This window comes from Myxocyprinus asiaticus, chromosome 36, assembly GCF_019703515.2.
Source record: "Myxocyprinus asiaticus isolate MX2 ecotype Aquarium Trade chromosome 36, UBuf_Myxa_2, whole genome shotgun sequence".
Classification (NCBI taxonomy): Eukaryota; Metazoa; Chordata; class Actinopteri; order Cypriniformes; family Catostomidae; genus Myxocyprinus; species Myxocyprinus asiaticus.
This window is the reverse complement of record NC_059379.1, coordinates 14,420,068-14,438,981: the sequence shown is the minus strand read 5'-3', so window position 1 is coordinate 14,438,981 and position 18,914 is coordinate 14,420,068. Positions and strand designations below refer to the sequence as shown.

The window sequence follows — 18,914 nt, the reverse complement described above, 5'->3', positions numbered from 1 at the left end:
GCGGTTCTCTCGGTTGGTTGTGCATCTTTTTCTTCCACACTTTTTCCTTCCACTCAACTTTCTGTTAACATGCTTGGATACATCACTCTGTGAACAGCCAGCTTCTTTAGCAATGAATGTTTGTGGCTTACCCTCCTTGTGAAGGGTGTCAATGATTGTCTTCTGGACAACTGTCAGATCAGCAGTCTTCCCCATGACTGTGTAGCCTAGTGAACCAAACTGAGAGACCATTTTGAAGGCTCAGGAAACCTTTTCAGGTGTTTTGAGTTGATTAGCTGATTGGCATGTCACCATATTCTAATTTTTTGAGATAGTGAATTGGTGGGTTTTTGTTAAATGTGAGCCAAAATCATCACAATTAAAAGAACCAAAGACTTAAACTACTTCAGTCTGTGTGCATTGAATTTATTTAATACATGAGTTTAAATAATTTGAGTTGAATTACTGAAATAAATGAACTTTTCCACGACATTCTAATTTATTGAGATGCACCTGTATATATACACAGATGTACAAATACAAATCTGTTATATACGGATAGTGAAAAGGAATGTAATGGCAGAAGAGGTAGGATATGTTGGATAAATATAAATCGACTAATCTGTGTACTGCACATAATTATTGCTCTATAGGGAAGTTTTAACTGTTCATGAGATGAATAGCCTGAGGGAAAAAACTGTTCTTGTGCCTGACGGTTCTGGTGCTCAGTGCTCTGTAACGCCGGCCAGAAGGCAACAGTTCAGAAAGGTAGTGAGGTGGGTGAGTGGGATCCAGAGTGATTTTTTCAGCCCCTTTCCTCACTTTCTGATTCTGAATTAAGCTATACATCCTTATACTATAAGGAAGAAATGTTTTTAGACAAAATTTTGAATGGATTACTCCAAACTTTCTGCATGAAGCCCATTTGATTTCACAGCAGTCCAAATCTGTCTGTCAGCATTAACGCTTCACACTCCATATGTTTCATATATTCCATACGTTTTACATTGATGGGAAATGTCAACCTATATAGCTGTCTTTCACAGATCAAAAACATCATCTGTCTAGCCCTCTTCCTAATGGACAAAAGGTTCAAAGGGCAATATGCGACAAACAGAACTCTCTGATCTCAGCCTCTGAAAACATGTTTGTGATTCTATGGGCTTTACATATGCAAAGATAAACATGACCGCAGCTTAAAGTTCACTTTGTGCCAAGATAAGGTGAATTATTGAATGGTTTGGGTTCTGGAATTTTAGCATTGCGCTGTTCCTCAGATAGACAGAGCTCAATTAACTTTTGGCTATTGCCCTGCTGTTTAATTGCCAGCACATTTAGATTGCATTTAACACAACATCTGGTAGGACCATCATGGTAATATCTACCCTTAGAACCAAACAACTTTAGCAACACAACCATAATGTGAGAGTATACTCAAGCAAGCTACAAGAGGTGATGCATTACAGTTATTTTACCACACTAAAAAGGTGTTGTAATTACTGTTGCACGGTAATTGGCACAAACGTTACTATTGGGGATTCTTGTAAGTATAAATGAAAATTCTGACTGCATTCAGTGTTTGCTGAGAGATTATGGGGATCTCTTTAAACAGCACAAAGCATATAGGAGCTCAGTTTTATTTGGAATTATGCTGAGCACATCAAGACAAGGAAATGGAGCGTGGTGGCAATACTGGTTTCAGACAGCTGAACACTCCGGTGAATGGAGAGCATACGGTCAGCATGTGTGTGGACATTCACTGAAATAAACGTGGGGTCAGGGATCGCTGCCCGACTGACCTGAGGTTCACTTCTCGTACCAGATACCAAACTGGCATCTCATTCCAACAGGCCTTTATAGTGATGTTAACATTCAGGATCAGCATGTTCTTAAAGATGTTCTAAAATTGTATTATCAGTGATAGACTGATATAACGGCCAGGCCGATAAATAAGCCGAAATATTTGGCCATTTTGAGATAAAGGTCATTGGCCGACAACAGTGCTCATGTTCATTCCAAAATATACCGACAGCCTTCTCAATAAATTAAGTCAGAAACATACTCATGTTCAATAACAACATGAAGAACGTGATCGCAGATGCTTCTAACTACAGAAGCAAGATTTCGTGCATTGTTGCATTCCAGAATATGTCAAGACTGCACAACTCAACGCAAATATGCATTGCATTTTTAACGTTACCTCAAGGGGCTCTATAGAGCGCAAAAGTTGGGTTCCAGAAGTAAAAATCCCATATTGTTTTGCATAGGTAAATACATTTTTAACGATAACTTATAAACCTTTTAAGACAGACCTACCGTAAGTTTAGAGGTTGTTTATCGATGGTACATGATCCTGTTGAGGCCATCAGTACACATTATTTCAACTTCATTTATTAGAAAATGTTTCTTAGCTGAATTCCTGGTGAAGAACTTCACTACCCATGATCCTGAAGAGAAACGCTTCACCAATCAGAAAATCACGGCCAACAAGGCGTGCCAAACAAACGCTGCAGCGACCACCCACTTCCATGACGTGCCGTAAATGAGTCGGCCTTCTAAACTCTCAAACTATTTTTTTATATTTGTAAATATCTATTTTGCAATAAAATCTAAATATATTGTTCCTATATTTATAACCAACAACTTTAAATCAATTGTGATGTATTTTCCATAGTTTTTAGAAATATCAGCACTCTTGGAATGCCGCTTGTCCAATTAAATTAGACGATCAAATCTAACTGTTGTATAAAGCCATTAGCCACCTAGCTTTCTAGATATCTGTATCACCCATATTGGTTGACCACTAGTTAATGCTGTTCCGATAAAAGTTGAACATTTAAATCTTTATTACACATGAAATGTCTCTCCTTGAACAGATGGTCTATTGTCATTTACAATAAATACATTGGTCCCTGTGTTTAGAGATGAGGATATGAAATGCTGAACACATAAAGGCTGGGAAAATAATCTTTATTAGACCACTGCGTCCAATTAATCTATTAAAGTGCAGCATTTGGAGGCTGTATAAAAGAGCTGCCCTTTGAGGAGAGAATGGGTTTTACTAAATAGTTTATTGGCAAGAACCTTAAGGCTGCCACAGGAAAAGCAAGCATAAGAGAAACAGAATTTTAGCGACTAATTCTGCAAAGTGTCGAGAAGAATTGTCTGATTCCCGCTGAATGCCTATCTGTGAGCACAAGATCTATGATGTGTCAGCCAGCTTCAGAAATACATTGCAATTTCCCTTGTTAATGCCTAACCATTCTGAGAGGCTATTATTTTTAGAAACATTAATGTCCAACTGTAAATGGGTCAAGATTTCATAAATTAATGTCACTGCTTGATTTCCAACACATAACTCATTCTTATAAAGTGTATTGCTCATCGAAAAGGCACTTTAGCTTGGTAAATAATCATAAATAATGCCCATAAAATAGCATTAAGTCAGACTGCTCCTTTACAAGACTTCCTTATAATGTCATACTGTTAAGGAGAAAAATACAGTGGGAAAGGGTAACAGTATTAGCCAAACCAACCGTGAAGGGCTGGCAGAGCAGCTGACACTGGCTACATATTTATAATGCATAATTTCAAATATTATTGTGTGAGCATGTGTGTGAGTGAATGAAGATGGCTGACAATGATATCAGGACATTTAACAAAGGCATTACATAAGCTTAATCATGTGAAACAGCTCTCGACACAACAACACAAAGAAGAACTCAAAATAGCAGAACCAAAGTGGTTCGGGTACAAAACAGAATTGATGAGAATGAGGCACGTTATTCAATATTTGTCAAGATGACAGTCGGAACCATTTACTGTTGAACAAGCTTCCGTTCTCTACAATTTGTAGTTTCAAACCATCATTAGCGTGATGATTATGATGTGAGCATGTGTGTCTGACTTTCATCTGTAGAATACAAAAGGAGATTGTTTTTTTAAGAATATCCTGGCCACCCTTTTCTATAGAATGAAAATAAATGGGGTACCAGGCTGTCAAGCTCCAAAATGACAAAAATCATTATAAAGTATAATAAAAGTGGTCCATTTGACTCTTCTGAAGCCACATGATAACTTATTGTGAGAAACAGACCACAATTTGCCCTTATTCACTGATAATCTTTACATCCAGCTTAGCTTTCCTTGTAATATCCAAATCAAAAGAATGAGTCATTCACAATTTGGAATGCAGAGGGTGTACTCTGCGTTTCAAATTGTGAATGAATCATTCTTTTGATTTGGATATTTTCAATGAATCAGTTGAACCAGTTTGAATGATCTGCTAATGAATCCAACTGATCTGGTTCTCAAATTCAAATCACTGATTCAATGCTCAGGTCGCAATGGTTAATAGCCCACTGGAATCAGAATCAGCATGAGCTTTATTGCCAAGTATGTTTACATATACAAGGAATTTGTTTTTAATGACAGGAGCTTCCAGTGCACAACAATAAAAAACAGCAACAAGACATAGATAATAATAAAAAAATTGAATAGAAAATAAAGTATATATAGAATACACAATAATACTAATATATATATACACACACACATACATAGTGCAAATCTAAATACAAATCTGTTTTATACAGTGCAAGGCAATGTAATGGCAGAAGAGGTTGGATGTGTTGGATAAATATAAAAAGACTAGACTGTGAATTGCACATAATTATTGCTCAATGGGGCAGTTTTAACTGTTCATGAAATGGATAGCCTGAGGGAAAAAACTGTTCTTGTGCCTGATGGTTCTGGTGCTCAGAGCTCTGTAGTGTCGGCCAGAAGGCAACAGTTCAAAAAGGTAGTGGGCTGGGTGAGTGGGGTCCAGAGTGATTTTTCCAGCCTTTTTCCTCACTCTGGAAGTGTATAGCTCTTGAAGGGAGGGCAGAGGGCAACCAATAATCCTCTCAGCAGTCAGAACTGTCCTTTGTAGTCTTCTAATATCTGATTTCATAGCTGAACCAAACCAGACAGTTACTGAAGTGCAGAGGACAGACTCAATGACTGCTGAGTTGAACTGTATCAGTAGCGTCTGTGGTAGGTTAAACTTCCTCAACTGGCGAAGGAAGTACAACCTCTGCTGGGTCTTTTTCACAATGGAGTCAATGTGTGTCTCCCACTTCAGGTCCTGTGAATGGTAGTGCCCAGGAACCTAAATGACTCCACTGCTGCCACAGTGCTGTTTAGAATGGGGGGGGGGGGGGTTAGTGTTGGGGTCAGTGTTGGGGTGTTCCTCCTAAAGTCCACAATCATCTCCACCGTTTTGAGCGTGTTCAGCTCCTGGTTGTTTTGACTGCACCAGACAGCCAGCTGTTTAACCTCCCTTCTGTATGCAGACTCATCGTTATCTCAGATGAGGCCGATGACAGTGGTGTCATCTGCAAACTTCAGGAGCTTGACCGAGGGATCCTTGGAAATGCAGTCATTGGAGGGGAAGATTATCAGAGAATAACAACTTAAATCTGATCTGTTCCACACATAAAAGCTTTTACTTGACTTGTATAGACTTTGACTATATCGCACAAGTCATTTGGACTACTTGGTGCTTTATTTTGGAACTTGACAGCCCCAGTCCTCATACACTTTGATCAAAAAGAATGGCCAGGACATTCTCCAAAAATTAACTTTTTGTAAGCAAGTAAGTCATAGAGGTTCAGAACAACAGAAGGGTGAGTAAATTATGACAGTATTTGAATTTTTGGGTTACTATACCTTCAAATTAAATGTGCTCTATATTCAACATAAAGAACATGGAAGATGGTGTAAGGTAGGTCTAAAAGGCGTGTTCAAGCGTCACAGTAACGGAAACTTCCTGGGGTGTGGAGCCTATCAGAAGAGGCTGTTTGAAGGTCAAGTGTCAATTTGGGGTCTAGGGATAGAGTGAATGCTGGGATGGATGAGAGAATAGAGATGGGTTTGGAGAGATCACTGATGTTCCCCGTCACAGCTTGCCCTTCCAGTAACCACTCATTACCTGCAGAGGAAAACACCACTGTGAGCGCAGTGTGTGGTCAACAACAATTCCTGTAATGTTTTATATTCCTGGCTGATGTTTAAAAGGGACTGGTTTCTACAGAACCATGTCACATGACATCCACCAACACAAATAATTTTTTTTTTTTTGTATGGCAATTATTGCCATCTTTCAGTGTGCATGCAAGCACACTAGCAGCATGGAATCGTGAGCACTGGAAAAGAAACTCTGTTAAAGGTTCTACACGGCAGTGTGTACCAGGTTTGTGTCACTGGCCTTGAATCAAAGGCAGGCTGCTAAGACAAGTGCCAGTTAGAATTAGAGCGGTGTGCAGTCACATGATCCCCAGTGAGAGAGTAGACAGGAGAGGATTTGAGCTTAGACCTATGAGACAGTTTTTCCTGTTTCACCTCATTGTACACTCCAGGGTCAGAAATGAATGTTTCCAATAAGGGACAATACTTGCCTCTGTATGTAGTTGTTTTTAGGGATATTTTTACCTTAATGAGGTATATTGTTTAGATAATATTCTTCTCTAACTTGATAAAAATAGATGGTCAACTTTTAATGTCAAATATATCAATTGAATAATTTATTTAAAGGTGAACGATGTATTTTTTGCACCACTAGAGTCACTAAACAGAATTGCTTAAATAATGGTTTACCCAAACACACACACACACACAATAAAAAAATATATACTAAATTACCTTTCTAGTCTGTTATCAATAAATTTATAAACACATGAACTCATTTTATGCGATTATGTGTTATAATATATTTTATGTATTATAGGCCTAGAATAGAGTATTAAAAGGATGGTTCACCCAAAAATGAAAATTCTCTTATCATTTTACTCACCCTCATGCCATCCCAGATGTTTATGACTTTCTTTCTTCTGCAGAACACAAATTAAGATTTATAGAAAATATCTCAGCTCTGTAGGTCCATATAATGCAAGTGAATGGTGTTCAGACCTTTGTAGCTCCAAAAATCACATAAAAGAAACATAAAAGTAATCCATATGACTCCAGTGTTTAAATCCATATCTTCAGAAGCGATATAATTGGTGTGGGTGAGAAACAGAACAATATTTGAGTCCTTTTTTACTTGAAATCTCCACTTTAACTTTAAATGTGACTTTCAGATGTAAAAGTTAAAGTGGAGATTTAAAATAAAAAAAGGACTTAAATTTGTATCCGTTTCTCACCCACACCCATTATATTGCTTCTGAAGACATGAATTTAACCACTGGAGTCATATGGATTACTTTTATGTTTCTTTTATGTGATTTGTGGAGCTACAAAAGGTCTGATCACCATTCACTTGCATTATATGGACCTACAGAGCAGAGATATTTTTCAAAAAAAATCTTCATTTGTGGTCTGTTGAAGAAAGTCATACACATCTGGGATGGCATGAGGGTGAGCAAATGATGAGAGAATTTACAAATAGGAAATAGAATAAAAATACATTATGGGGTAATTATTAACCCCCACATTTTCATTTTTCACGCCATAAATTTCTTACCCTCGTAAACACCCATCGAGCCATAAAAACTGATGAGCAGAAAACAAAAGCCTATAGATAATTATTTACATAATAATTATTTCTAGGGGGTCAAATGACAGGAACTCAATCTAATACTCATATTCTATAACATGTAAACACAATGTTCACTGTTAACTAGTACACACACAAAGCCACACACAAACAAGCACTCAAAGTAATCTGTTGCATAATTACCATCAATCAAAGTCAGACAGAACTATTATTTGGGGTTTCTGAGCCTTTAATGCCCACTGATGGTTAGGCTTTTTATGGAGTCTAATAGGTATCTTTGCTGTATTTACAATATGCAGGAGAGTCCCTTGGGATTTTTGTCACTTCAACCACGACCACCTGTGTTAACTAATTAGGTGTTTGTTTATGGAATGGTAGAATATTCTATTGTGGAACTTAGACAAACAACCAGTGTGCTCTGGTGCCTCGACTGATCATCAGTTGTGGAAAAGATGCGTGTTTGGGTGGGATTGACATTTCTGTGTTAACAGTGGAAAGAGGCCAAAGGAATAGACAACAGGAAAGACAAATGTTGCAGCAGACAGGAGGAAGATGAGGCAGAAATTATGATGCAAAAAAAATTTACATTAAGAAGGACAGGGAGGCAGAGAAAGGATAGGTAAGCTAGAATAAAGGGATGACCGTGTGTTGGGAGGCACAGAGGAATTGTTTATTTATCCTTGGATTATCTCCCAGTACGGCCAGCTGGTCCATGAAGCCTGCTGAAAATGTGTGAACAAAGCAATCCAGCTAACAGAATGCTACAGTTCAAGCTGTTGTAGAACTCTACAGTGGGAAAGGTGGCAAAACTCAATGTAAATAAATGTCCAAGATTTTGAGTTAAAATGTGTATATTTATTAAAGGGAAAGTGTATGCATCTAAAAATGCATAAGCTTACCCTTGTACATATGAATAAATTAAAGGGATAGTTCAACCAAAAATGAAAATTCTCTTATCATTTGCTCACCCTCATGCCATCCCAGATGTGTACAACTGTTTCTTCAGCAGAACACAAAAGAAGATTTTTAGAAGAATATCTCAGCTCTGTAGGTCCATACAATGCAAGTGAATGGTGACCAGACCTTTGTAGCACCGAAAATCACAAAGGAAACATAAAAGTAGTCCATATGACTCTAGTGTTTAAATCCATATTTTCAGAAGTATTATAATAGGTGTGGGTGAGAAACAGAACAATATTTAAGTCCTTTTTTACTCTAAACCTCCACTTCAACATTCACTTTCAGATGTGAAAACGAAACTAAACAGACACCACATGTGAATTTCAGATGCAAAAGTGAGAGTGAAGGTGAGATTTAAAGTAAAAAAATAAAATTTAAAAAAAAAAGACTTAAGAGACTAAAATTCTCCTCCCTGCCCAGTAGGTGGCGATATGCACAAAGAATGACAATTGCCCAAAACAAAAGAACTATGAGGAGAGAAGAGTGCTTAGGAGGGCTGTTTGAAAGTGGAGATTTATAGTAAAAAAGGACTTAAATATTGATCTGTTTCTCACCCACACCTATCATGTCGCTTCTGAAGATATGGATTTAAACACTGGAGTCATATGGATTATTATTATGTTTCCTTTATTTGATTTTTGGAGCTACAAAAGGTCTGATCACCATTCACTTGCATTATATGGACCTACAGAGCTGAGATATTCTTCTAAAAATATTTGTGTTCTGCTGAAGAAAGAAAGTAATAAACATCTGGGATGGCATGGGGGTGGGTAAATGATGAGAACATTTTCATTTTTGGGTGAACTATTCCTTTAGCCATTTCCTTTAATTTTTTTATCAACTTTTTGATTTCATTAGATCATTTTATTTGTCCTGCAGTGTGACAAGTGTATTTTTAGAGGTACAAATATTCCATGTAATTTCCAAAGTGAGCTCATGAAAACTCCATATCCAATAATTGAAATTGAATATAAAATAAAAAAAAATGCTGCTTTAAGTAATTTTAGATGGTGTTCAGCATGTCACACTGCATGACATTTGACAGGTTTTTAACAGACTCCAATGTGCTAGCATCTACACAAATAAATGAAAATGTTACATAAAGTAAACTTATTTTATGCTTATTAATGCTGAACATCTCCCTTACGTGGTGGATTGTACACTGCAGGGCTGAATACATTAACATGGGAATATTTCCACATAAACATTAGCAAATTAATGAAATGGAAAATTCTCTTATCATTTACTCACCCTCATGCCATCCCAGATGTTCATGACTTTCTTTCTTTAGCAGAACACAATGTTTTAGAAGAATAATTCAGCTCTGTGGGTCCATTCAATGCAAGTGAATGCTGATCAGACCTTTGTAGCTCCAAAAACCACAAAGTAAACATAGAAGTAATCCATGAGACTCCAGTGGTTAAATCCATATCTTCAGAAGCAATACAATAGGTGTGGGTGAGATACAGATCCAAATTTAAGTCCTTTTTTTACTCCACTTTTACTTTCACTTTTACACCTGAAAATCACATGTGGTGCCTGTTTAGTTTCACTTTCATATCTGAAATGGAAAGTTAAAGTGGAAATTTAGAGTAAAAAAGGCCTTAAATATTGTTCTGTTTCTCACCCACACCTATTATTTCGCTTTTGAAGATATGGATTTAAACACTGGAGTCATATGGATTACTTTTATGCTGCCTTTATGTGATTTTTGGAGCTACACCATGATCACCAATCATCTTGCATTGTATGGACCTACAGAGCTGAGATAGTTTTCTAAAAGTCTTTGTTTATGTTCTGCTGAAGAAAGAAAGTCAAACATCTGGGATGGCATGAGGGTGAGCAAATCATGAGAGAATTTTCATTTTGGAAACTATCCCTTTAATAGTAGGAGGTACAACATAACCTTTTCTTGACTTCTAAGTTTGAAAAATGTCTTTACATTCTGTTGGGGTCCTGATTAGTAACATTTTCATGGATCCCATGAGTCACTCCACAAATTTTTATAATTTGTGACAAAATTGTATAGAACTTTTACAATTCATGACCAGTCATTTAAGAAAACGGAACCCAATTAGATAATACCAATATATTTAAAAAAGTATTTCTATCCACATAGATCTATCCAAACAGAGATTATTTTGGTTAGTGTATTTCACAGTTTATGAGTAAAGTAAGACAGGTGGACAATTTCCACATTTTACATAAAAAGCTAAAATGGAAACACAATTTGAATAGATGATTTGTTTTTAAACAAAATGTATTCTGTGAAAAAAAAAAAAAGGAAAAAATAAAAGATTGGCCTTTTTGTTTGAGGACAGTAAATGTACGTCATGTCAACTGCCCCAATGAATTTTACATAATTTGCATGGCATGTAATATTCAGTAAATGTAAAGTAAATGGCATGAATTACACCCAATTTCCATGTAATTAGAAAAAGGATGCAGTATAGATGCACTCGCTGAGTGCATTTTGATTTTGTACCTTCTGCTGACAGGCTCCAGAAACTAGGGGCTTCTTCAGTCAATTTGGTCCCAGTTGGCAGTGACAGTTTTAGCAAAAGAGTAACAGACTGCCCTGACGACACAGTGATTGATGGCATGGTAAGGACTGGGGCGGATCTGGGAAGCTTGGGAACCTTTTTTGGCACTGCAGTTGTGTTGAATGTGAAGATAGCATCAACCTGTGGCTCCCCAACAATAAGCAACTGTAGAAGGAAAGAGAGAGAAACCGAAGAGTCAGTCAATAAAACATTAAGAATGACAACTGCATATGCACCTCTACGCATGCACACAAGACCCATGTGTGGAACTCACCAAAGAGACCATTTTGGTCTCCAGATCCAGGACTCTGATGCAATGGTTGTTGGTGTCTGCCACATACAGCATCCTTCCCCCGTCAACCACACACAAGCCTCCGGGTTTGTTGAAGCAGGAAGTTTGGGCCAAGAATGTTCCCAGCCTCCCCTGTGCCTGCCAGCACCCTGCAGTGCTTAGTCTTTGGATCCACCACTTTAATCTGCAACAGAGGACCTTTTCTGTCACACCCGAGGGCCATTGGAAGTTTAGCTAGATTTTTACATATTGCCCATGCAAAACGCGTCACTATGATATTAGGGTTTTCAGAGTGGCTGCTACGGCTTTGTTTAGAGGGACTGATGAGGTGGTGTAGGTTTAAAACTGAGCAAGCGGCAATCTAGAACATTGTGACCTTAAGAAAAATATTTAAAGGAACAGTTCACCCAAAAATCAAATTCTCTCATCATTTACTCATGCCATGCCAAATGTGTATGACTTTCTTCTTCTGCTGAACACAAATGAAGGTTTTTAGAAGAATATCTCAGCTCTGCAGGTCTCAGCTCTGTAGGTCTTACTCAATCTACACCACGCTATCGTTCAGAACTATTAGTAAAACTATTCTTTCGAACACTAAAGATAGCTTCAGTAATAATCTTCCAGATCTATCTCATGCACTCAGTAAACCCCAAAGTCTAGAAGAACTTGATGAAATAACAGAAAATATAAATACAGTCTTATCTAGCACTCTTGATAGTGTCGCCCCCCTTCGATTAAAGAAAATTAAAGAAAAAAGCCCTGCACCATGGTACAATGATCACACTCATGCTCTCAAAAGAGCAGCTCGGAAAATGGAGCGCAAGTGGAAGAATACAAAATTAGAGGTATTTCGCGGTGCATGGAAAGGTAGTGTCTGTAGCTACAGACAGGCACTAAAAGCTGCCAGGTCAGCATATTTTAGCAAATTCATAGAAAATAACCACAACAATCCTAGGTGTTTATTCAGTACTGTGGCTAAATTGGTTAGGAATAAAGCCTCAACAGAACCAGATATTCTGTCGCAGCACAAGAGTAATGACTTCATGAATTTCTTTACTGATAAAATTTAAATAATCAGAAATAAAATTGGAATTATGCAATCATCTGTCACAGTACCTCAGAAATCAGTGTCTCATAATTTTCCTCACATGCAACTTCAATCCTTCACTGTCATAGGTCATGAAGAGCTGACAAAATGTATCGAAACATCAAAAGCCACAACATGTATGTTAGATCCAATAACAACTAAGCTCTTATAAGAGGTATTCCTTGTAATCTCAGAACCTCTTCTTAATATTATTAACTCCTTGCTATCCTTAGGACATGTCCCGAGAAACTTTAAAATGGCAGTTATCAAACCGCTTATTAAGAAGCCACAACTTGATCCTGGAGAACTGGCTAATTATAGACCGATTTCAAATCTCCCGTTTATGTCGAAAATACTAGAAAAGGAAGTATCCTCCCAAATATGTTCATTTCTGCAGAGAAATAGTTTATATGAACAATTTCAGTCAGGATTTAGTTTCCATCACAGTACAGAGACTGCACTTATCAGAGTTACAAATGACTTGCTCTTAACATCTGATCACGGCTGCATTTCACTTCTAGTGCTGTTAGATCTTAGTGCTGCATTCGACACAATAGATCACGACATTCTCTTGAATAGGCTAGAGAATCATGTTGGCATTTGTGGAGTTGCATTAGCATGGTTTAGGTCCTATTTAGCAGACCGCTACCACTTTGTCTATGTAAATGAGGAATTGTCAAACCAAACAAAAGTATATAGTGCCACAGGGATCAGTTTTAGGGCCTCTGCTTTTCTCCTTGTATATGCTTCCCCTGGGAGATATTATCAGGAATCATGGAATAAGTTTCCACTGTTATGCCGACGATACCCAACTTTATATTTCTTCAAAACCTGATGATATTTCACAATTCTCCAAATTAGCAGAGTGTATCAATGAAATAAAAGATTGGATGGCCAGAAATTTCCTTCTACTCAATTCTGACAAAACAGAGATACTGATTATTGGACCAAAAACCTCTAAAAACAAGCCGCTAAAATATAATTTGACTCTCGATGAATGTACTGTTACATGGTCTTCAGCAGTAAGAACTTGGGTGTTATTTTTGATAACAATCTGTTCTTTGAAAATCAAATTACCATTGTTTGTAGAACAGCATTCTTCCACCTAAGAAATACTGCTAAATTACGACACATGCTCTTTGTTGCTGATGCCGAAAAATGAATTCATGCGTTCATGTCCTCAAGACTAGATTATTGTAATGCATTACTGCATCTGTCCAGCAAGATCAGTAAATAAACTTCAATTGGTTCAAAATGCAGCAGCCAGAGTGCTGACTAGAACCGAGAAATATGATCATATTAGCCCCATTTTATCGTCGTTGCATTGGCTACCTGTTAAATTTCATATTAAATTTTACAATTCTGTTAACTACATACAAAGCTTTGAATGGTCTAGCTCTGCAGTATTTAAGTGACCTTATCCCACGCTATATTCCATCACATTCATTACAATCGCAAAACTCTGGCCTGTTAGTAGTTCCTAGAATTTTTAAATCCACAAAAGGAGGAAGATCCTTTTCCTATTTGGCTCCTAAACTATGGAATAGTCTCCCTAACACTGTTCGAGATGCAGACACACTCACTCAGTTTAAGTCTAGACTAAAGACTCATCTATTTAGCCAGGCATACACCTAATTTATCCTTCAACTCACAATTAGGCTGCTTTAGTTAGGTCTGCCGGAACCAGAAACCAGAAACATTGATCGTGATCTATAACTCTAAATTGAATGGCATCTATGCTAATATTAATATATTAATAAATTCAATCTTCAGATCAATCTTTATGTCCTTTTTCCTATAAAATTCTCCTCCCTGCCCAGTAGGTGGCGATATGCACAAAGAATGACAATCGGCAAAAACAAAAGAACTATGAGGAGAAAAGTGCACTAAGGAGGACTGTTTGAAAGTGGAGATTTATAATAAAAAAGGACTTAAATATTGATCAGTTTCTTACCCACACCTATCCTATCACCTCTGAAGATATGGATTTAATCACTGGAGTCGTATGGATTACTTTTATGCTGCCTTTATGTGCTTTTTGAGCTTCAAAGTTTTGGAACCTGTTGACTTGCATTGCTGAACCTACAGAGCTGAGATGTTCTTCTAAAAAACTTATTTTGTGTTAAGCAGAAGAAAGTCAGTCATACACCTTTGGTATGGCATGAGGGTGAGTAAATGATGAGAGAATTTTCATTTTTGGGTGAACTATTCCTTTAACCCAAGATTTCTTCAAGGTGAATGTCCCAGTAACTTATTACACCATTCTATAGCGACACCACATACTGTATGTTGCTTAAAATACACCTGCCCCAACTGTGTGTCTCTCTTCTAGTTGTAGATCATTCAATAATACTCAAGGAACAGGTTATGTCTGGTGCAGATACGGACCTTGTGGTTGTAGAAATGGGCCACATAGAGGAGGCTGCTGACTTTGTCCCAGGAAACTCCCAATGGATGCTGCAGCTTTGCATCCACACCCTTACCATCAACGTCTCCAAACGCAAACAAGTTCTGCTCAAACAAAGAAAAAAACAAACAACCTCAAAGGCCATTCATGAGCCCATGAGGACAATGTCATGCTTTGGGGAAAACTTATGAGAACTTCTAAATGACCCTTTTTTGTATTTTTACCATCCCAAAGGAAGAAAAAAAAGTTTATTAGTCTGATGACCAAATATGGCAAAATCCAATCCATTCTCATTCCCTGCCAGAAGAAAACGTTCTACTAGGAGGAAATCAAACAGATCTGAAAAATGTCTCCACTGCTCCAGGGAATGTAGGAAAATAGTTTCTCATTTAAGTCGCCTAGGTTCATTAAATTGCCCCACAACTTCATTTATTAAACGTTTCCTTGCATTACAGTAAGCTTTGGGATCTTGTACTGCCAAACTTGTACAAAGAACTGCTTTACACAGCATGCAATGCTCTCAAATCTGACATGTAATCAACCGTGAAAATTTATGACCCCATAAAAATATATTTTTTTTCCCATGTGGTGTTCTGCTAAAAGTGAACTGGATAACGACTCTCCTTCCCTTATAAAGTATGTGTGGGAAGATAAAGTGCTGAGTAGGAAATTATCTCATGTAATCTCATGTCTGATCAGAGGACATTAAGGTCTACATGACCAAAGAGCTGTCAGGCCAAAAGTCCTCTCATCTGACCCCTGTTTAACAACCCTATATGGAGACATAAGTTCACATTTCACACCTTCAAACATCTTCCAGCTGTTTGGAGACATCTATAACCCTGTATATATCTGTGATCGGACATGCAAACACAGCAGGTAAGGCTTACCAGAGGATCTCTCTCTCCCCCCACCACATGTTTGACAGCTCCATCTTTCAAGGAAAGGCTACGGATGGTACTGCTCTCACTGTCCGCGATGAAGAGACACTCCCAGGGCTCCGTCGGAGCAAGAGCCAGGCCTGATGGCTGAGCCAGATCTGCTTTATGAGGGTATGCATTGTTTCTGTTCTCCTCATTCCCACTGCCCGCAAAGCGCACACACGTTCCTTTTTTGCTGTCGCTGAAGAGATTAGATAAAGATGGTTAAGTCTGATTGTGGCATGTAAGAATGATTATTTGGCACAATAAACATTACACCTTAATTTGGCTGACTCTAAAACAAGATACAGAATTGTGATTAAACTGACATAATATTCACCATTAGGTTCTAATAGCATGTAAGAGCTTATCTTGGTTATAAAAAAAAAAAAAAAAAAAAAATTGTAGTTGGTGCAAAAATGTCTTTTAAAATATTTTATTTTACACAAAATCATATTTAAAGGCTGAAGCGTGTAATTTCTGCATCATGAATGTCACCAAATTGAATTGCAAAAATAATAGGTTTCCCCCAATCACTCTCGCATTGGTTGGAAAAATAGGAAAATCTTGATGTCTGTTGCACATTCAAGAGCGCTATAAGAGAAGCTCACTGATAGTATCTCACGTATTCACAATGAGAACTTGGATTGTTTACAGCTAAAAACAATGCAAACTCTCGTGTAAACGCATGGCGTTGTAAACAAGCTTCTTTCATAGTCCTCATGACAGTGCAAAAGATGATTTTTAGAAGAATATTTTAGCTCTGTAGGTCCTCACAATGCAAGTGAATTGGTGCCAAATCTTTGAAGCTCCAACGGTTTAATCCATGTCTTCAGAAGCCATATAAGTGTGGGTAAGAACAGATCAATATTTAAGTCCATTTTTTACAATCAATCTCGACTTTTACTTTCACATTCTTCTTTTGTTTTTGCAGATTTGCATTCTTCGTGCATATCGCCACCTACTGGGCAGGGAGGAGAATTTATAGTAAAAAAGCACTTAAATATTGATCTGTTTTTCACCCAGACCTATCATATCTCTTCTGAAGATGATTAATTTTATGCTGCCTTTGTGCATTTTAAGGCTTCAAAATGTTGGTACCCATTCACTTGCATTGTGAGAAACTACAGAGCTGAAATATTCTTCTACATGGGGAAATCTGGGATGGCGTGAGGGTGAGAAAATGATGAGAATTTTCATTTCTGGGTGAACTATTCATTTAAATTTTTGACTGTTTCTCATTAAAAACCTATCACATGTCTTTAGAGGACTTGGAATATGATGCAGGAGTCCCATGGACTACTTTTATGATACTTTTGAATCCTTAAATTTTAAAGTGAGGCACTATCCACTGCCATTGTTCACTCAAATTTTATTTAAAACATCTTGTGTTCAGCCTAAGATAGAAAGTCATACAGGTTTGGAATGACATGAGAGTGAGTAAATAAAGGAAGGATTCTCATTTTTGGGACTATTCCTTTAACACAAAAAATTACACTTCAACTTTAATAGGTTTTTTATTCACTTGTACTTTAGCTGACATTAAAGCTGTTATATGTGCTCACTGCAGTTGTAAAACTCTCAGGAGAAATGTTACATTCACGGACAGCACAAAAAGTTTATGTTGTATCAGGACAGTCAGAACACTTTCCGCTAACAGTGCATTGTGTGGTTGCCCAGAAGATGACATCACTCAGGCAGTCCCGTGTTCTCTTATGAACACTGGCTTTTCAGTCCTGAATATAGAGGTGGAGAACACAGGAAGACGAGCTCACCTCCCTTTGGGAAGCTTCCAGTCCTCCAGAAAGAGAGCCCAGATCTGATGTATTCCTGCCATGGCTATCCACAATACATTACCACCTGCATAAACAAATAATATAGCACCAAATACATAAATATTCAGTATTTTCAAACAGATATTAATGTTGACTATCTTGTTAAACATAACAGCTTATCAGTCAGGTGTTTATGAACACCTTTCAAGGTTTAAAGGGATAGTTCACCCAAAAATGACAATTTTGTCAGCATTTACTCACCCTCATATTTTTATTTCTCCCATGGACCACAAATAAAGATCTTAATCAGAATGTTATCCAGTTGCCATTCATTTTTATTATATGGGGAAAAAAAGTTGCAAATGAATCAAAGTAAATGGTGACTGAGACTAACATTCTGCCAAACATTTCCTTTTGTGTTCCACAGAAGAAAAAAAAAAAAAAATCATACGAGTTTGTAAAAACATGAGGGAGAGTAAATTATAGAATTATTTTTGTGTGAACTATCCCTTTAAATAAGCCCTTGCAAGGCTAAACAAGATGTGACATTGAACCTCTAATATAGTATGGACAACCTTCGTATTTGATCTTACCTTTCTTGGCTGCTTGACTGATCTCTTTATTAGATCTCATCAATGCATGCATAGCCATTCATTTCAAAGGGATCTATGCCCTAATAGTATTCTAAATGAGTCTGCTTATATCTATATGAAGTAACATATGGTGTCTGCATAGGTGTCCGACTTGACTGCTGGTCACATGTTGGAGCCATAAGTCAACTACACAAACAACAGGCTCCATTTTTTACACCACATTTTGTTACACACAAATAAAGTGCAAATTGGTGTCCCTTTTTAACCAAAGGCATAAATCCGATGTTCTTTAGATAGAGAACTATTATATATGTTACATAAACTATCTTATCCCCCCCCTTGCTTTTGCTCATATACTCATATACTATTTACTAGGACTTTAACAATGACGCATTTAAGAAAGAGCGAACAGAGAGAAAGAAAGAGTGAGAAGAATGGAGTTGAAGGGAACAGAGCTCTCCTCACGCAGCATTTAAAAGGGATCAGAGATGGACGGAAGGTAAAAAAGGAGAATGGTGATGAATGAAATCAGTGGATAAATGGCTCAGGCAGAAGACATGCCGCAGGACTTGCACATTACAATAAAACTTTTGAATGATAAAGCGGAAAACACATCTTATTATAGGGCTCTGTGATCTACAGATAAAAAAAGATCAATAAGGTAATTAGAGTAGAATGTGTGTTAAACAAGTTTCTTGCTTCAGAAGAGCCATTTTACTTGGGTTGCCATACATTAAATCGAACATATTGTGGCATTAAATGTAGTGATAGACCGATATCATCCAGGCTGTTGATATTAAATCTAATTAAATGATAACTAT

The 18,914-nt window shown here is 37.4% G+C and overlaps 1 pseudogene; it reads right to left on the bottom strand.

Moving 5' to 3' along the window:
- Nucleotides 1-494: 494 nt before the first annotated feature.
- Nucleotides 495-18,914, bottom strand: part of LOC127427302 (NHL repeat-containing protein 2-like) — a 29,721-nt pseudogene continuing 11,301 nt past the window's right edge.